This window comes from Triturus cristatus, chromosome 12 (assembly GCF_964204655.1).
Source record: "Triturus cristatus chromosome 12, aTriCri1.1, whole genome shotgun sequence".
NCBI classification, from domain to species: Eukaryota; Metazoa; Chordata; class Amphibia; order Caudata; family Salamandridae; genus Triturus; species Triturus cristatus.
Genome location: NC_140595.1, coordinates 827710218 through 827722509, shown reverse-complemented (window position 1 = coordinate 827722509; position 12292 = coordinate 827710218). Strand labels below are relative to the sequence as shown.

The 12292-nt window shown below is 50.5% G+C and overlaps 1 protein-coding gene across 2 annotated transcripts in view; it reads right to left on the bottom strand.

The window, feature by feature from the left end:
* Nucleotides 1–11753, bottom strand: part of PPP1R35 (protein phosphatase 1 regulatory subunit 35) — an 89628-nt gene extending 77875 nt beyond the window's left edge. Inside the window, exon 1 of one of the 2 annotated variants that reach the window (XM_085638045.1) lies at nt 11672–11753. The gene's annotated coding sequence lies outside the window, so the exon portion shown is untranslated. Of the gene's footprint in view, nt 1–11344; nt 11366–11671 lie in introns of those variants that run through there. The other variant, XM_085638046.1, reaches the window with a different exon arrangement.
* Nucleotides 11754–12292: the final 539 nt, after the last annotated feature.

Below are 12292 nucleotides of genomic sequence, written 5' to 3'. Positions count from 1 at the left end.
ATCTACTGTTAAAGGGGAGTCCAATATTAGGTGCTGGTCAAGAGGTAGAGTAGGCAAATCAATAGAGTCCAGAAAAGAGCCTATTTGTTGGGAGTCCCGATGCGAGCTGGAAGCTTAAAGCATAGAGTACTGTCTAGTTATGGCTGTGTGAATGTCCAGTTGTGTGCATCTCATTTGCCCTAGCTCGTCTCTTACAGAATGTATGGGACGGTGTGGGTGCTCCTGTCTAATTAGGTATGCAAGTAGTTTACCTGCCTATCAGACGTTGCGTGGGTACGTCGTGAGTGAGCTAAGTAGTTGTGACAACGCAGCTTATCTAGGAGTTTTAACCGTTCCGCTTGCATAGTGTTTAATTGTGTTTTGGCACCAGAGTGGGTGACGTACAATGATTCCCAGTGACAGGGCTTCCGTTCAATAGCCGCCAGAGAGGCGTCCAGTTGCTTACGAATGCTCCATGTAAGGCCCAGGCAGAGCCCCTAGTCGTGACCTTAAAGGCCTCCCATTCTGTCAAGGGAGAGTCCGTGGAGCCGGCATTGTGCTCAAAATATTCAAGCAATGCCGTTTCCGGGGAGCTGCAGAAAGCCTGATCCTCCAATGCTGCTGTTTGCAGCCGCCAGTTTAGGATCTGTGAGGTTCTCGCTTCCCAACTAAGCAGCATGGTCTGAGGGTTATGGTTTGAGTGTGTACGGAATCAAATGAGTGTGGAGCGTGATTTCGCCTCAACCCAGTCGCATAACGAGGTCAAAAGTATACAAAGATACTCAGATTCAATATGTTCATCCATCGTTTGACTGTTTATTTACATTTCTTCAGTCGTTGAGAACCTTTTTTTCCTTTTTTCAAATCCACATGCAAGATTTTCATGCTTTTTCAAAGCTTCAAATGTTCTAGATATGCCCATCCAGGCCTTTTTCTGCAAACACAACGAAAATGCATACATCATCATAGGCAGTGCTTTTCCATAATGACCCAATGCATTTCGGGCTTGTAAAGCCTTCTTCAGGGGTAACTGATTTTTTTTAAAAAGAACCACTATTACTGTTTTGTTCTAAATAACATTTGTAACATGATCTGTACCATTGAATACAATAAATACAAAAAATAAAAAGTATCATGCTAAGGAAACCTTATCTATACCCTACGCATATCCTAGCAATTCTGAACCAACCACCCCTCGTAATCAACCCAAATTATTCCCCTACATATCATCCTAGTCTATCAACACCCCTCACTTATCCCGTGTTTGGCATACCCTCTCCTGACCCCACATGCACACGTCCACGACACTCACAACTTGTACTCCCCAAATAAGAATACTGGAATGGAGAGTCAGGCTTAACAGGTATGAGCCTCTTAACAAAAAACAAGAGCACTGGAAAGGAGAGTCAAGCTAAGGAGGTACGCACCTCGATCAACAGGAAACAAGACTACTGGAAAGAAGAATCCAGCTTAGGTGGTACAAGCCTCAACAGGAAACAAGACTACTGGAATGAAGAATCCAGCTTAGGTGGTACAAGCCTCAACAGGAAACAAGACTACTGGAATGGAGAGTCAGGCTTAACAGGTATGAGCCTCCTAACAAAAAACAAGAGCACTGGAATGGAGAGTCAAGCTAAGGAGGTACGCACCTCGATCAACAGGAAACAAGACTACTGGAATGAAGAATCCAGCTTAGGTGGTACAAGCCTCTTAACAGGAAACAAGACTACTGGAATGGAGAGTCAGGCTTAACAGGTATGAGCCTCCTAACAAAAAACAAGAGCACTGGAATGGAGAGTCAAGCTAAGGAGGTACGCACCTCGATCAACAGGAAACAAGACTACTGGAATGAAGAATCCAGCTTAGGTGGTACAAGCCTCTTAACAGGAAACAAGACTACTGGAATGGAGAGTCAGGCTTAACAGGTATGAGCCTCCTAACAAAAAACAAGAGCACTGGAATGGAGAGTCAAGCTAAGGAGGTACGCACCTCGATCAACAGGAAACAAGACTACTGGAATGAAGAATCCAGCTTAGGTGGTACAAGCCTCTTAACAGGAAACAAGACTACTGGAATGGAGAGTCAGGCTTAACAGGTATGAGCCTCCTAACAAAAAACAAGAGCACTGGAATGGAGAGTCAAGCTAAGGAGGTACGCACCTCGATCAACAGGAAACAAGACTACTGGAATGAAGAATCCAGCTTAGGTGGTACAAGTCTCAACAGGAAACAAGACTACTGGAATGGAGAGTCCAGCTTGGGAGGTACGAGCCTCCTAAGAGGAAATAAGACTACTGGAATGGAGAGTCAGGCTTAACAGGTATTCGCCTCTTAACAAAAAACAAGAGCACTGGAATGGAGAGTCAAGCTAAGGAGGTACGCACCTCGATCAACAGGAAACAAGACTACTGGAATGAAGAATCCAGCTTAGGTGGTACAAGCCTCAACAGGAAACAAGACTACTGGAATGGAGAGTCCAGCTTGGGAGGTACGAGCCTCCTAACAAAAAACAAGAGCACTGGAATGGAGAGTCAAGCTAAGGAGGTACGCACCTCGATCAACAGGAAACAAGACTACTGGAATGAAGAATCCAGCTTAGGTGGTACAAGTCTCAACAGGAAACAAGACTACTGGAATGGAGAGTCCAGCTTGGGAGGTACGAGCCTCCTAAGAGGAAATAAGACTACTGGAATGGAGAGTCAGGCTTAACAGGTATTCGCCTCTTAACAAAAAACAAGAGCACTGGAATGGAGAGTCAAGCTAAGGAGGTACGCACCTCGATCAACAGGAAACAAGACTACTGGAATGAAGAATCCAGCTTAGGTGGTACAAGCCTCAACAGGAAACAAGACTACTGGAATGGAGAGTCAGGCTTAACAGGTATGAGCCTCCTAACAAAAAACAAGAGCACTGGAATGGAGAGTCAAGCTAAGGAGGTACGCACCTCGATCAACAAGAAACAAGACTACTGGAATGAAGAATCCAGCTTAGGTGGTACAAGCCTCAACAGGAAACAAGACTACTGGAATGGAGAGTCAGGCTTAACAGGTATGAGCCTCCTAACAAAAAACAAGAGCACTGGAATGGAGAGTCAAGCTAAGGAGGTACGCACCTCGATCAACAGGAAACAAGACTACTGGAATGAAGAATCCAGCTTAGGTGGTACAAGCCTCTTAACAGGAAACAAGACTACTGGAATGGAGAGTCAGGCTTAACAGGTATGAGCCTCCTAACAAAAAACAAGAGCACTGGAATGGAGAGTCAAGCTAAGGAGGTACGCACCTCGATCAACAGGAAACAAGACTACTGGAATGAAGAATCCAGCTTAGGTGGTACAAGTCTCAACAGGAAACAAGACTACTGGAATGGAGAGTCGAGCTTGGGAGGTACGAGCCTCCTAAGAGGAAATAAGACTACTGGAATGGAGAGTCAGGCTTAACAGGTATTCGCCTCTTAACAAAAAACAAGAGCACTGGAAAGGAGAGTCAAGCTAAGGAGGTACGCACCTCGATCAACAGGAAACAAGACTACTGGAATGAAGAATCCAGCTTAGGTGGTACAAGCCTCAACAAGAAACAAGACTACTGGAATGGAGAGTCAGGCTTAACAGGTATGAGCCTCCTAACAAAAAACAAGAGCACTGGAATGGAGAGTCAAGCTAAGGAGGTACGCACCTCGATCAACAGGAAACAAGACTACTGGAATGAAGAATCCAGCTTAGGTGGTACAAGCCTCAACAGGAAACAAGACTACTGGAATGGAGAGTCAGGCTTAACAGGTATGAGCCTCCTAACAAAAAACAAGAGCACTGGAATGGAGAGTCAAGCTAAGGAGGTACGCACCTCGATCAACAGGAAACAAGACTACTGGAATGAAGAATCCAGCTTAGGTGGTACAAGTCTCAACAGGAAACAAGACTACTGGAATGGAGAGTCCAGCTTGGGAGGTACGAGCCTCCTAAGAGGAAATAAGACTACTGGAATGGAGAGTCAGGCTTAACAGGTATTCGCCTCTTAACAAAAAACAAGAGCACTGGAATGGAGAGTCAAGCTAAGGAGGTACGCACCTCGATCAACAGGAAACAAGACTACTGGAATGAAGAATCCAGCTTAGGTGGTACAAGCCTCAACAGGAAACAAGACTACTGGAATGGAGAGTCCAGCTTGGGAGGTACGAGCCTCCTAAGAGGAAATAAGACTACTGGAATGAAGAATCCAGCTTAGGTGGTACAAGTCTCTTAACAGGAAATAAGACTACTGGAATGGAGAGTCAGGCTTAACAGGTATGAGCCTCCTAACAAAAAACAAGAGCACTGGAAAGGAGAGTCAAGCTAAGGAGGTACGCACCTCGATCAACAGGAAACAAGACTACTGGAATGAAGAATCCAGCTTAGGTGGTACAAGCCTCAACAGGAAACAAGACTACTGGAATGAAGAATCCAGCTTAGGTGGTACAAGCCTCAACAGGAAACAAGACTACTGGAATGGAGAGTCCAGCTTGGGAGGTACGAGCCTCCTAAGAGGAAATAAACTACTGGAATGTGTATGAATTATTGCCTTTCACGTGCCTTTTGTGGAAAAACTCAAATAATGACTCGCGTGTAAAGAAATTTGGTATTGCAGTTACTTTGTCTTTCATATAACACGGCGAGTGTGCAACCTGGCACTAACAAAGCATAGTTTGCAGCTGGAAGCCCACGGCTGAAGCACAGCAGGCTTGCGTTGAAGAGGAATAGTTCATAAATACTTGCTGTTTGCCTAGCCCCATCAGGGCATTCCCCTTTTCCCAGGCCTAGCCCACTACACGTTTTCTCCACCCTGTGACACCCTCCAAAGAAGTATGAAGCCTTGCTGCTGTTTTTCAACAAAAAAATCTGTCAGCAAGTCAAATACTCAAGACCTCTTCTGTCGATATTGTCAGTGACTTTTTTATCAACACTCTGGCCACCACTACCCGCCGTTCTCCACGGGCTCTTACTCCGTACCTGGTCATCTCAAAGAGCCAGTGCTTTCTGAAAACACATCTTTTAACCACATGGAACAAGTCAAATAAAATCACAATACATATACATCACATGGGGAATTGCAGAATGTCAAATTAGCACGGGTGACAAGTATCGCTCTATAATTCCACTGATTGATTGACCTAAGATGTACTTTTATGGTCTGACGACCGATTAAAGTTTATTGATGGATGGACTCAAAATGTGACATTATATATGCAACTATGCATGTATTGAAAAGTCCCACAACCACTGAATGTGGATGAGGCTGGCATATGCAGTACTTAATGTAGGAGCTTCAGGGCCACAATAGGCTCAACACAGAACAATCGTCCTAGCATCAACAATTACCAGAGTGTGTAGTGCAGGGTCAAAGTAAGCCACGCCAAATGCTTTGGTGATACAAGACTTGATCGTCTCATTGCCTTCTGTAAGGCTGGACCTTCTTGGTAAGATTGTGCAACAGTAAACTTATTGCAGCAAAATCCTGGATGTACCCAGTGTGGTAGTTAGCTATACCCGAGAGCTGACACGTTATCAGGAGCAGGCACTGACGCGAGGCCTTCAATTATGTCAGGACGCAAGCCATCTTTGAAAAAAATTGAGTTTCTAAGACTTGATGGAATGCGTGCAAAAGTGACACTTCTTTGTTTAGTGTCAAATTCATGTCATGAAGGTCGCGGCGTACTTCTACAAGCGAGTCCAGTTGTTCCTGTGTCTTTCCAAAGACAAGGATATCATCATTGACCATTACTAATGGTCCAGATGATTCTCCTGGTTGGTTCTCCACTGCAGAGGAGACACCAACGCAGAGGTTCTTGTAACTTAAGAGGCAAACTTATGTGGTTGACGTGATAATGTATCACAAAGTGCAGTTGTGAGAAAATCAGACTGACCGAGCTCCAGAAGAAGCAGTCCAGCACGATCTCTTAGCCTGTGTGCAGGGGCCAGACGCAACCCAAGACGCATTCCTGCTGCTGATGCTGCATTAGTGAGGTGCAGCTCAAGCTCCAGACACCACATACGGTTAAGAACCTCGGCATCCACATTGACAGCGCGCTCTCTATGAGACCCCAAGTCCAGTCCTTAGTGGGCATCTGCTTTGGCATGCTGCGCATGCTAAGAAAGTTACTTCCCCTTCTTTCACTCGTCACCAAGAAAACCGTGGTCTAGGCTCTGGTTACTTCCAGACTGGACTTTGCGAACATTCTGTACCTGGGCCTTCCAGGCTTTATCCTCCACCGTCTACAAGAGGTTCACAATGCCCCAGCCAGACTGATCCTTAGGCTTAAGCCCAGATCCCACGTGGCCTCTCATCTTATGGCAGTACACCGGTTCCCATTGAGTAAAAGGATAAAGTTTAAGGCCCTGGTAATGTTTCCAAAGCCCTTCATGGTGGGGGTGCCGGCTACTTCAGGGCAAGAGTCAGCCACTACTTGCCTGCCTGATCCCCGAGGTCATCCTACATGGGACAGGCCTGCGTCCAGAGTACGCCTTGCCCGGGTGCGGGGGGGGCAGATCTTTCGGGCTCTAGGAGCTCAAGTGTGGAACCAACTAACGGCTTCTCTCAGAGCCACGGCTGACCTGGCGGTTTTTAAGAAACGGCTCAAAACCTGGCTCTTTCAATGCTGTGTCTGTGGGTCTGGTGTCTGTTAGTGTGAGATTGTAGCGCCGGGACACTCTTGCCGAGTAGCCGTGCGCTCTACAAATCCGGTTAATTCATACATTCATTCATGCTGCTGATGCCGCATCGATGAGGTGCAGCTCAAGTTCCAGACACCACATGCATTAATTCCCACTGCTGATGACGCACCAGCGAGGTGCAGCTCAAGCTCCAGACGCTACATGCATTCATTCCCGCTGCTGATGCGGCACCAGCGAGGTGTAGTTCACGCTCCAGATGCCACATGCATTCATTCCCACTGCTGATGCGGCATCAGTGAAGTGTAACTAAAGCTGCCGACACCACATGCATTCATTCACGCAGCTGATGCCACACCAGCGAGGAGCAGCACAAGCTCCAGACACCACATGCATTTTTCCTGCTGCTGCATCGGCGAGGTGCAGCTCAAGCTCCAGACACCACATGCATTCATTCATTCCTGCAGCTGATGCCGCATCACTGAGGCGCAGCTCAAGCACCAGACACCACATGCATTCATTCCCACTGCTGATGCGGCATTGGTGAGGTGCAGCTCACGCTCCAGACACCACATGCATTCATCCCTGCTGCAGATGTGGCATCAGTGAAGTGCAGCTCAAGCTCCAGACACCACATGCATTCATTCCTGCTGCTGATGCGGCATCAGTGAGGTGCAGCTCAAGCTCCAGACACCACATGCACCCATATCCTGCTGCCGCCGCACCAGTGAGGTGCAGCTCACGCTCCAGACACCACATGCATTAATTCCCACTGCTGATGCCGCACCAGTGAGGTGCAGCTCACGCTCCAGACACCACATGCATTCATTCCCGCTGCTGATGCCGCACCAGTGAGGTGCAGCTCACGCTCCAGACACCACATGCATTCATTCCCGCTGCTGATGCCGCACCAGTGAGGTGCAGCTCAAGCTCCAGACACCACATGCATTCATTCCCGCTGGTGATGCCGCACCCCTGAGGTGCAGCTCAAGCTCCAGACACCACATGCATTCATTCCCGCTTCCGATGCAACACCAGTGAGGTGCAGCTCACGCTCCAGACACCACATGAATTCATTCCCGCTGCTGATGCCGCACCCCTGAGGTGCAGCTCAAGCCCCAGACACAACATGCATTCATTCCCGCTTCTGATACCACACCAGTGAGGTGCAGCTTATGCTCCAGACACCACATGCATTCACTCTTGCTGCTGATGGCACACCAGTGAGTAGCAGGACAAGCGCCAGACACCACAAGCATTCATTCCCGCTAGTTATGCCACAGCAGTGAGGTGCAGCTAATGCTTCAGACACCACACGCCTTCATTCCTGCTTCGGATGCCACACAAGCAAGGTGCAGCTCAAGCTCCAGACACCACATGCATTCCCTACCGCTGCTGATGCCACACCAGTAAGGTGCAGCTCAAGCTCCAGATACCACATGCATTCATTCCCGCTGCTGATGCGGCACCAGCGAGGTGCAGCTCAGCTCCAGACACCACATGCATTTACTCCCCTGCTGATGCCTCACCAGTAAGGTGCAACTCAATATCCAGACACCACATGCATTAATCTCCGCAGCTGATGCCACACCAGTGAGGGCCAGCTCACGCTCCAGACACCACATTCATTCATTCCTGCTGCTGATGCGGCATCAGTGAGGTAAGCTCAAGCTCCAGAGACCAAATACACTAAATCATGCTGCCGCTGCACCAGTGAGGTGCAGCTCAAGCTCTAGACACCACATGCATTCATTCCTGCTGCTGATGCGGCATCAGTGAGGTGCAGCTCACGTTCCAGACACCACATGCATTTACTCCCCCTGCTGATGCCACACCAGTAAGGTGCAGCTCAAGCTCCAGATTCCACATGCATTCATTCCCGCTGCTGATGCGGCACCAGCGAGGTGCAGCTCACGCTCCAGACACCACATGCATTTACTCCCCCTGCTGATGCCGCACCAGTAAGGTGCAACTCAATATCCAGACACCACATGCATTAATCTCCGCAGCTGATGTCGCCCCAGTGAGGCACAGCTCAAGCTCCAGGTACCGCATGCATTCATTCTGGATGCAGCACCAGTGAGGTGCAGCTAAAGCTCCAGATACCACATGCATTCATTTCCACTGAAGATGCACCAGCGAGGTGCAGCTCAAGCTCCAGATACCACATGCATTGATTGCCGCTGAAGCCGCACCAGCGAGATGCGGCTCACGCTCCAGACACCACATGCATTCATTCCTATTGATGCAGCATCGATGAGGTGCAGCTCAAGCTCCAGACACTACATGCATTTATTTGCGCTGCTGATGCCGCACTAGTGAGGTGCAGCTCAAGCTCCAGACGCCACATGCATTCATTCCTATTGATGCAGCATCGATGAGGTGCAGCTCAAGCTCCAGACACTACATGCATTTATTTGCGCTGCTGATGCCGCACTAGTGAGGTGCAGCTCAAGCTCCAGACGCCACATGCATTCATTCCTGCTCCTGATGCTGCATCGGTGAGGTGCAGCTCAAGCTCCAGACACCACATGCATTCCTGCTGCTGATACCACATCAGTGAGGTGCAGCTGAAGCTCCAGACACCCCATGTACTTATTCCCGCTGATGCCACATCATGTGCATCTCACGCTCCAGACACCACATGCATTCATTCCTGCTGCTGATGCCGCATCAGTGAGGTGCAGCTCAAGTTCGACGCTAGATGCATTCATTCCTGCTGCTAATGTCGCCCCAGTGAGGCACAGCTCAAGCTGCAGATACCACATGCATTCATTGCAACTGAAGCCGCACCAGCGAGGTGCAGCTCAAGCTCCAGACACCACATGCATTCATTGCAGCTGAAGCCGCACCAACGAGGTGCAGCTCATGGTCCAGACCCACATGCATTCATTCCTATTAATGCATCGATGAGGTACAGCTCAAGCTCCAGACACTACATGCATTTATTTGCGCTGCTGATGCACACTAGTGAGGTGCAGCTCAAGCTCCAGACGCCACATGCATTCATTCCTGCTCCTGATGCTGCATCGGTGAGGTGCAGCTCAAGCTCCAGACACCACATGCATTCCTGCTGCTGATACCACATCAGTGAGGTGCAGCTCAAGCTCCAGACGCCACATGCATTCATTCCTGCTCCTGATGCTGCATCGGTGAGGTGCAGCTCAAGCTCCAGACACCACATGCATTCATTCCCGCTGATGCCACATCGTGTGCATCTCACGCTCCAGACACCACATGCATTCATTACCGCTGCTGATGCCGCATCATTGAGGTGCAGCTCAAGTTCGACGCTAGATGCATTCATCTCTACTGCTGATGCCGCACCAGTGAGGTGCAGCTCACGCTCCAGACGCCACATGCATTAATTCCTGCTGCTGATGACGCATCAGCAAGATGCAGCTCAAGCTCCAGACAATGCATGCATTCATTCCCGCTAACGCCACACCAGTGAGGTGCAGGTCAAGCTCCAGACACCACATTTATTCATTCCCACTGATGCCACACCAGTGAAGTGCAGCTGAAGCGCCAGACACCACATGCTAACATTCCCGCTAACGCCACACCAGTGAGGTGCAGGTCAAGCTCCAGACACCACATTTATTCATTCCCACTGATGCCACACCAGTGAAGTGCAGCTGAAGTGCCAGACACCACATGCTTTCATTCCCGCTAACGCCACACCAGTGAGGTGCAGCCCATGCTTCAGATACGACATGCATTCATTCCCATTGATGCCACATCAGGTGCGGCTCAATCTCCAAACACCGTATGTATTCATTCCCACTGATGCCACACCAGTGAAGTGCAGCTGAAGCGCCAGACACCACGTGCCTTCATTCCTGCTGCTGATGCAGCACCAGCGAAGTGCAGCTCAAGCTCCAAACACCACATGCATTCATTCCTGCTGCTGATGCGACACCAGAGAGGTGCAGCTCCAGGCACCACATGCATCCATTCCCGCTGCCACACCAGTGAGGTGCAGGTCAAGCTCCAGACACCACATGTATTCATTCCCACTGATGCCACACCAGCGAGGTGCAGCTGAAGCGCCAGACACCACATGCATTCATTTCCGCTGCCACACCAGTGAGGTGCAGCTCAAGCTCCAAACACCACATGCATTCATTCCTGCTGCTGATGCGACACCAGAGAGGTGCAGCTCCAGGCACCACATGCATCCATTCCCGCTGCCACACCAGTGAGGTGCAGGTCAAGCTCCAGACACCACATGTATTCATTCCCACTGATGCCACACCAGCGAGGTGCAGCTGAAGCGCCAGACACCACATGCATTCATTTCCGCTGCCACACCAGTGAGGTGCAGCTCAAGCTCCAAACACCACATGCATTCATTCCTGCTGCTGATGCGACACCAGAGAGGTGCAGCTCCAGGCACCACATGCATCCATTCCCGCTGCCACACCAGTGAGGTGCAGGTCAAGCTCCAGACACCACATGTATTCATTCCCACTGATGCCACACCAGCGAGGTGCAGCAGAAGCGCCAGACACCACATGCATTCATTTCCGCTGCCACACCAGTGAGGTGCAGCTCACGCTGCAGACGCCACAGGCATGGAGACCCCAAAGAGTGCTCTCATAGCCGCAGTGATATCAACACGTGGCTGTCACCACTGGCCATGAAGAGCTGATGTAGAGCCCTCGGTGAGTCGGGCACCCAGAAGCAACTGGCCCCGAGCTGGTGGGGTGCGGGGACATACCCTACACCTCAGCTTCGACGGGCAGAGAGACCGGGCGCTGGGGTGGCGCCCACAGCTTGGAGAGAGAGAGAGCTTGCGGCCTCCAGTGAAGGAGTGGAGGCAGGATAGTCTGCAGGGGGTCGGTCTGCAGCTGGTCGGTCCTCCCCGTAGGGCCCTCTGCGGGGCACGCAGGGCTCTGTTTACTCTGGGTCAGTTGCTGTGCTAAGGCAGGGGCAGACAGCAGCTGACACCGAGGCAGCGCTACGCGGCAGAGGCAGGGTCGGTGTGCCGTGCCGTGCAAGTGCCGCCCCCAGGGCCCACACCCCTCCACCTCCCTCGGTTTCTCACCTCGGCCACCGTCCTTCCTTCCTTCCACTCCCGGAGTCCGTTTAAACTCGGCGCCCTGCCAGTGACATCATCATTCGGCGCCTCACTCTCCGTTGCCATGGTTACGCCGTCAGCTTCGTCGCTGTGCGCCCCCCCCCCCCCCGTGAACACAAAAGAAGGACTACTGATGAGAAGAGCGCACTTCCGGTAGGTGGCAGCACTGAGCGCGCGCCCCCTGCATGCGCTCCACCCTAGGCTGCCTCAGCCAGACCCGGGTCATTTTGCAGCACAAACAAGGAACATTTTGCGGGAGACTTTTACGTTTTTTGCGGCACCTTATTCTAGTGGCGTTTCATAGTTATGTCCTAATTGTGGTGTTTGAGGGTGGCAGACCAAGGGGTGGTGAGGCCTATGGGGGCAGGACACAAAAGGACACAACAGCAGGGGTTACTGGAGTGGGCCGAAGACCTCGAGCGGTCTCGCGCCCTTTTATTTATACCGTCGGGCGTGCCCGCCCTCCGGGTGCGTGGGTGCGTGAGTAGCGTGCTGGAACGGGCCGGGTGGCTCCGTTACCACATCCCTCCAATCTTTCAGATACAGAGATCATTTATCGCCAAACCATTCAGTTCTTGTGCACACCAC